The sequence below is a fragment of the Papaver somniferum genome, chromosome 6 (genome assembly GCF_003573695.1).
Source record: "Papaver somniferum cultivar HN1 chromosome 6, ASM357369v1, whole genome shotgun sequence".
NCBI classification, from domain to species: Eukaryota; Viridiplantae; Streptophyta; class Magnoliopsida; order Ranunculales; family Papaveraceae; genus Papaver; species Papaver somniferum.
In genome coordinates this window covers 122,905,602-122,913,273 of record NC_039363.1, presented here as the reverse complement: position 1 = coordinate 122,913,273, position 7,672 = coordinate 122,905,602, and positions in this window count along the sequence as shown.

The window sequence follows — 7,672 nt, the reverse complement described above, 5'->3', positions numbered from 1 at the left end:
AGAGAAAAAAACCCAGAAATGCTCAGAGAAGAGTATTTAGAATTTAGAATAAACCTGGAGATGACACTTGGCGAGACTCTATTGGTCTGAGTCCGGAGTTAAACCCTAATAAATAATTTAAAAAAAAAATCCCTGAAAAGAAAAAAAAAAAGAAAAAAAAAACTAAAATCAAACCGTTCCTTCTCTGCCTTTCTGTTCATACCATCTTCACCGTCTTCGTCTTCTCTCTGTTCCGGTGATCCTATTTAACTCAAGAACAATCCATCGCCACCATCAACAACAATCGATCGCACTGCTTCATTGAAGAGCATCTCTTTTAAGGTATCACACTTTTCTCTTTGTGTCTCTTCTTTTCAATTCTAAATTCTGAAGAAAAAAATCTTGGAGAGAAAAGAAAATCACTGCTTTAATAATTTTCTCACATTTTCATCATTTGTAAACCACTTTTTGAGCCATGAATAAATATTTTAAGTGTGTTTTCGACGTGATGAGCTAATCCCCAACACTGGGACGACGGAGGAAGACGAATTTCATACATGGGTAAAATTATTTAATTCTTTTAAGACTTTTGCATTAATTTTAATTCAAATATGATTTGAATTAATTGGTTATCATTTAATTTGATGAGGTATGCCTAACTTAAATGTTTTGATACATCATGCTTAGGATTTACAACTAATCTTTTGAGAATCTACCTTAGCAAAATCAGAGTCCATGTTAATTTTATTTATTGAGCTTTAATTGTTGAGAATAAATAAATCGAACTCTATGCTATGAATTCGACGAAATCCTAGTCCCAGTAACTCTCTTCATCTTGTGACAATATTTTGTATATATTTTTCTTTTATTTTAGTTTATTAATTCTTAAAATCAATCTCATCAAGTCCGAGTGAACGACAACTCTATTTACCACTATATAAAATTCGATCAGGTAGCATATACAAATGGTAATCTTATGGTGAAGTCTGATTGGACTGGTGAAGTGGTTTAATATCGCCAAGGTGGGGATTGTTGGAGTATGTGGCGCGATAAACCACTTAAGTATAGCTAGGGATAGTCTCACACGGAAGAAAGAGGAGAACATGTGGAGCTTAATAAGCTTGGGAATCTCCTTACGTAGCACTGAGGCATTTTAGATTAAAACTGCACACCTATTATCCCAAGATGGCCAAGTAGGGACATCATCGGTGCTATGTTGTCGGGCCCATAGTAGGTTCCTATTGTCCATGAAGATCCTAGCATCGTTTACTAAAATAAGGAAGATGCAGAAAGGTAATACCGTTTCAAAAGATCGATAAGATATCTTTTTAAACTAAAAAACATATCAAATAATTATTTTTTTTGGGGAAAAATATGTAAAAATTAATTTCGACATAATTTCATTGCTGGCTTGAGGATACAACTCGAAAAAGGAGAGACATAGTATGGGAGGATATCAAGGTGGAAAATGCTGGAAAGGATTTGTGAAGTGAAGAATAAAAATATCTATCGGGTTTCCCTTTACTTTTGCAACGATAAGACGGGTAAACTTGATATTAATACATATTATATTTAATATTCATATGTCGGAAAATACATAACTAAATAAAAATTATGTCCGTGCCGTTACGGCACGGGTTAAGCCCTAGCCACTTACATTTTACAAAAGGTGACCATATAGAAGGTCCCCTCTCCCTCGTTACGCTCCGTCAGTGAGCCCGATTATTCTAGTCCCCCATTTTGTTAAGGGTCAGGTTCCCGTGACAAAATCTTTTGACAAAGAATTTTGACAACCCCTACGAGACGTTAGATTTGCTACATCTAGTGGTTCACATCATTGTTCATGTGGCAGTCTAACAAATTCCATTTTGTGTTTGGCTTAAACGAAATATTGTAGAGAAAATATCTAATTTAGGATTTGTTAAGATCTTCTTTGACTGAGGCTTCGATTAATCTTGATTGATAAGAGGGATCTGATGAACTTTTATGTCTTGAATATAGACCGAAGCTCCATATATTCATCATCATCACCACCATTCTTTATATCTTCGTGATGGTATACGTCATAAACTCATTCTCCCACCCAAGATCAGGGCATGATGAATAATTGATGATAACGATACACCATTTCATAGTCTTAGTTAGAGAAATAATCTCACTTAAACCATTATTATTACTTGCGTCAGGACTTGAATTATGAGGTAAATAATGTTGTTTTTAATTTTAATTATTATTAGAATAAACATTAATTCAACTCAAATCCATAGATTCTGTTGGATTTACTAGCTCCATGTATTTACTTTTATAACTTGATTAACATTTTTAAAAGAAACAGATGATGCTTATCATCTTGTGTTAATTCTGATGATAAAGTAGCAGAAACAGATGGAGATAAGATACTGACAAATGAAGGAAACAAACCATTAATGTGACAGTAGGAAAAGAAGAAATTGGCGACGTGACTGACTATAAACACGATCAAGGAGATGGCTTTTAATTTTTCCAAGTGGAAATCGATTAGGACGATGAACATAATTAATTGGGACCTATGGTGATTAATTGGGGCCCATGAATTTCTTCATCCACCCCATTGAGAATGATAAGGGGTGTCTAAATTTGATGAAACTACCATTTTACCCTTTATAAAATTTTAATGCTACCAATTCATCCTCATTAAATCCTAATAACACACAAAAAAAAAAACTAAATCAAATCAAAATCATTTCCATTTCCATCGAAATTAAGAATTCAAAATCAAACGAAAACATAAAAGATAATCACCAAATTCACTAAAATAGGTAATTTTTCGTTTTAGCTCGAATTAGGTACTTTTCTATTAACCCAATCCCCTAGAGTAGGTTTCAATAACATGTAATCACTCAAACAATCCAATATTTTTAAATCAAACTTTTTTGGGTTTATAACAACCGGTCTACGTCAATGCACTTGTAAACCGATTTCATTTAGCAACGGTTGTTGTCTATGCCCACAAAGACCGATCGTCCTGGAAGGGCATTCTGGTTGGAGGAAATTGAACCAGAATCTGTTTACGTTAATGCCCACATAGCCCGATTCTGGTATGGAAGAGATAATTATTTTTCTTTGTTTTTTTTGTTAGAATCGGATTACATGAACAATTTTATAAACCGATTCCTGTTGTGCAATGTCAGGAATCGGTTTTTATATTTGTATCGTGTAACCGATTCTGGTTAACCCATTTTTTTCCAGTTAATACTCGATCATAAAATGAGTATGAAATCATACTCGATTTCATTTCGATTACAAAAGAAAATTAAAATAGTTCCGTATGATTTTACCCAATTTGAAAACGAGTATAACTTTATACTCGAATTGAAAACGAGTATAACATCTTAAGCGATCTGAGATTGAGTATGAAGTCATACTCATTCTTAACTCAGGTACAGAATGAATTTTAATTTTATTTGATGTTTAACAACACATAATTCACAGATAAAAAAGAAAAAATTTACCCATAATCGGTTTATGTTCATGCCCATATAAACCGATTCTGGATAATCGGTTGATTTTCATGTCCATATAAACCGATTATGGGTAGAAGCAAGTTTCAAAAAATCTTTGTATGTTTTTGAGGTTCCAATCGCTTGATACCAATGATAACATGTACCGATTCTGAGTTGGTGTTCTTCAAAAAATTTCAAATTTTCAAATGTTTTCATGTTCAGATAATTCATTAACACAAGTTAATTTCACATCTAACACGATCTTTTACCACTAATCACCCGAATTAACACTAATTAATCAGGGGTAAATTAACCATCAAAAAATAGTTGGTTAAGAGGTTTTTCATTTTATTTCAAAATATCTCTTTTTTGTGACGTAGTGATAGGCCCAAATTAATCCTTATAATCTCCAATTTAGCCAGGATAATTAATGCCTATCGGGGTGACTGATATTAACTCTTCACCTCGGCATAGTTATACCAAACAGGGAACAGTGGTAGTTACTGCCACATCAGTTAAAATTATTAGCCGTTTGATAAATCGAATCTAATGGTTCAAAAAATTTGTCAAAACACTTTGCCGCAGGATCCTGACCATTTTGTTAAATCAGAGGTTAAGTTACTGTTTGGTCCCACTTTTTCCAATTGAAAAGTCCTAAATAGCACTAAACCCGTTAGGTAAACCCTAGAATAGTAAAAATGTTTCAATCTCTTCGTCTTCTCTTTCATTTATCTCCTGTTAGACAACAGAGATGAACCTAGTCATTCACTCTAACTTCTTTAATCTCTTTCTCTCATCTTTATAAAGCATTATTTGTTACAAGCTGAGTTTTTCTTTAAGACGATCTAGATTGGTGATGGAGAATTATTAATATAGGTAACCTCTTACTCTTAATAAATTCATTTTTTATATCTATTTAGAGAAAATTAATGTTGGAAACTGGAAAGAATAGGGATGATGGGTTTTGATTCATGTGTAGCTCTAAAACAGTCTGTTTTTGTCGTTGTTTGTTACTTACTCTGAATTAAAAAGCTATGGACTTTGTGTTTCCATCTCAAAATAAATAACTATTTTGCATTACCCCCTTTTTAATTGATTATTGTAAAATCCCCCTCTCCGTCATAACGACCATTATCCCCCTCTCCATTCTTTATTGAATGATGATCAGACTTTATGATCAAACTATTTGACTTTTGTTTATCTACGAGTTATGATTGAGAAAAAGAGTTGCCTGAAAATAACTCATTCATTTTTACTCATTATAGATCTCTGAAACCTTATGAAAATAGATCTGGGTAATGTTTGTGAACCGAACTGATAGACGAGCTAAATTGGGGATTCGATGAAATGGGAGTTTTGATTTTATTTATTTTTATGTTTGTAAATGCTAGTGGTGGTATTAAACGTAAAGTAGGATGGTATGAGATTTGAAGCAAACCGATGTTTTCATGGAGGATAACATTGCGTCAGTACATCGATCATTTGGTAAATTGATATCATGACAGTAAACAGCCAACCATTAACCACCAATAATGGCTTACCTGTTGAGACAATTACAACTAGAAATCTTTTAGGGGGAAAAAATGCCCTAAAAATATCCCCAATTTTCCGCCATCACTTCTGTTTTAGTTCGAATTTCTTCTCAAAATTCAAATCTAAGTAGAACCTAACTGATGATTCTTCTTAAACTATCAAATAATTCTTTAATCCTCACCATCCATCACCATTACCAAAGGTAACAGTTCCACATTCTTTTACTGATTTTTCTCATTTTAAACTTTGCCGATATACTTAACAACTTCAAATACATCATTAGAGAAAAAAACCCAGAAATGCTCAGAGAAGAGTATTTAGAATTTAGAATAAACCTGGAGATGACACTTGGCGAGACTCTATTGGTCTGAGTCCGGAGTTAAACCCTAATAAATAATTTAAAAAAAAAATCCCTGAAAAGAAAAAAAAAAAGAAAAAAAAAACTAAAATCAAACCGTTCCTTCTCTGCCTTTCTGTTCATACCATCTTCACCGTCTTCGTCTTCTCTCTGTTCCGGTGATCCTATTTAACTCAAGAACAATCCATCGCCACCATCAACAACAATCGATCGCACTGCTTCATTGAAGAGCATCTCTTTTAAGGTATCACACTTTTCTCTTTGTGTCTCTTCTTTTCAATTCTAAATTCTGAAGAAAAAAATCTTGGAGAGAAAAGAAAATCACTGCTTTAATAATTTTCTCACATTTTCATCATTTGTAAACCACTTTTTGAGCCATGAATAAATATTTTAAGTGTGTTTTCGACGTGATGAGCTAATCCCCAACACTGGGACGACGGAGGAAGACGAATTTCATACATGGGTAAAATTATTTAATTCTTTTAAGACTTTTGCATTAATTTTAATTCAAATATGATTTGAATTAATTGGTTATCATTTAATTTGATGAGGTATGCCTAACTTAAATGTTTTGATACATCATGCTTAGGATTTACAACTAATCTTTTGAGAATCTACCTTAGCAAAATCAGAGTCCATGTTAATTTTATTTATTGAGCTTTAATTGTTGAGAATAAATAAATCGAACTCTATGCTATGAATTCGACGAAATCCTAGTCCCAGTAACTCTCTTCATCTTGTGACAATATTTTGTATATATTTTTCTTTTATTTTAGTTTATTAATTCTTAAAATCAATCTCATCAAGTCCGAGTGAACGACAACTCTATTTACCACTATATAAAATTCGATCAGGTAGCATATACAAATGGTAATCTTATGGTGAAGTCTGATTGGACTGGTGAAGTGGTTTAATATCGCCAAGGTGGGGATTGTTGGAGTATGTGGCGCGATAAACCACTTAAGTATAGCTAGGGATAGTCTCACACGGAAGAAAGAGGAGAACATGTGGAGCTTAATAAGCTTGGGAATCTCCTTACGTAGCACTGAGGCATTTTAGATTAAAACTGCACACCTATTATCCCAAGATGGCCAAGTAGGGACATCATCGGTGCTATGTTGTCGGGCCCATAGTAGGTTCCTATTGTCCATGAAGATCCTAGCATCGTTTACTAAAATAAGGAAGATGCAGAAAGGTAATACCGTTTCAAAAGATCGATAAGATATCTTTTTAAACTAAAAAACATATCAAATAATTATTTTTTTTGGGGAAAAATATGTAAAAATTAATTTCGACATAATTTCATTGCTGGCTTGAGGATACAACTCGAAAAAGGAGAGACATAGTATGGGAGGATATCAAGGTGGAAAATGCTGGAAAGGATTTGTGAAGTGAAGAATAAAAATATCTATCGGGTTTCCCTTTACTTTTGCAACGATAAGACGGGTAAACTTGATATTAATACATATTATATTTAATATTCATATGTCGGAAAATACATAACTAAATAAAAATTATGTCCGTGCCGTTACGGCACGGGTTAAGCCCTAGCCACTTACATTTTACAAAAGGTGACCATATAGAAGGTCCCCTCTCCCTCGTTACGCTCCGTCAGTGAGCCCGATTATTCTAGTCCCCCATTTTGTTAAGGGTCAGGTTCCCGTGACAAAATCTTTTGACAAAGAATTTTGACAACCCCTACGAGACGTTAGATTTGCTACATCTAGTGGTTCACATCATTGTTCATGTGGCAGTCTAACAAATTCCATTTTGTGTTTGGCTTAAACGAAATATTGTAGAGAAAATATCTAATTTAGGATTTGTTAAGATCTTCTTTGACTGAGGCTTCGATTAATCTTGATTGATAAGAGGGATCTGATGAACTTTTATGTCTTGAATATAGACCGAAGCTCCATATATTCATCATCATCACCACCATTCTTTATATCTTCGTGATGGTATACGTCATAAACTCATTCTCCCACCCAAGATCAGGGCATGATGAATAATTGATGATAACGATACACCATTTCATAGTCTTAGTTAGAGAAATAATCTCACTTAAACCATTATTATTACTTGCGTCAGGACTTGAATTATGAGGTAAATAATGTTGTTTTTAATTTTAATTATTATTAGAATAAACATTAATTCAACTCAAATCCATAGATTCTGTTGGATTTACTAGCTCCATGTATTTACTTTTATAACTTGATTAACATTTTTAAAAGAAACAGATGATGCTTATCATCTTGTGTTAATTCTGATGATAAAGTAGCAGAAACAGATGGAGATAAGATACTGACAAATGAAGGAAACA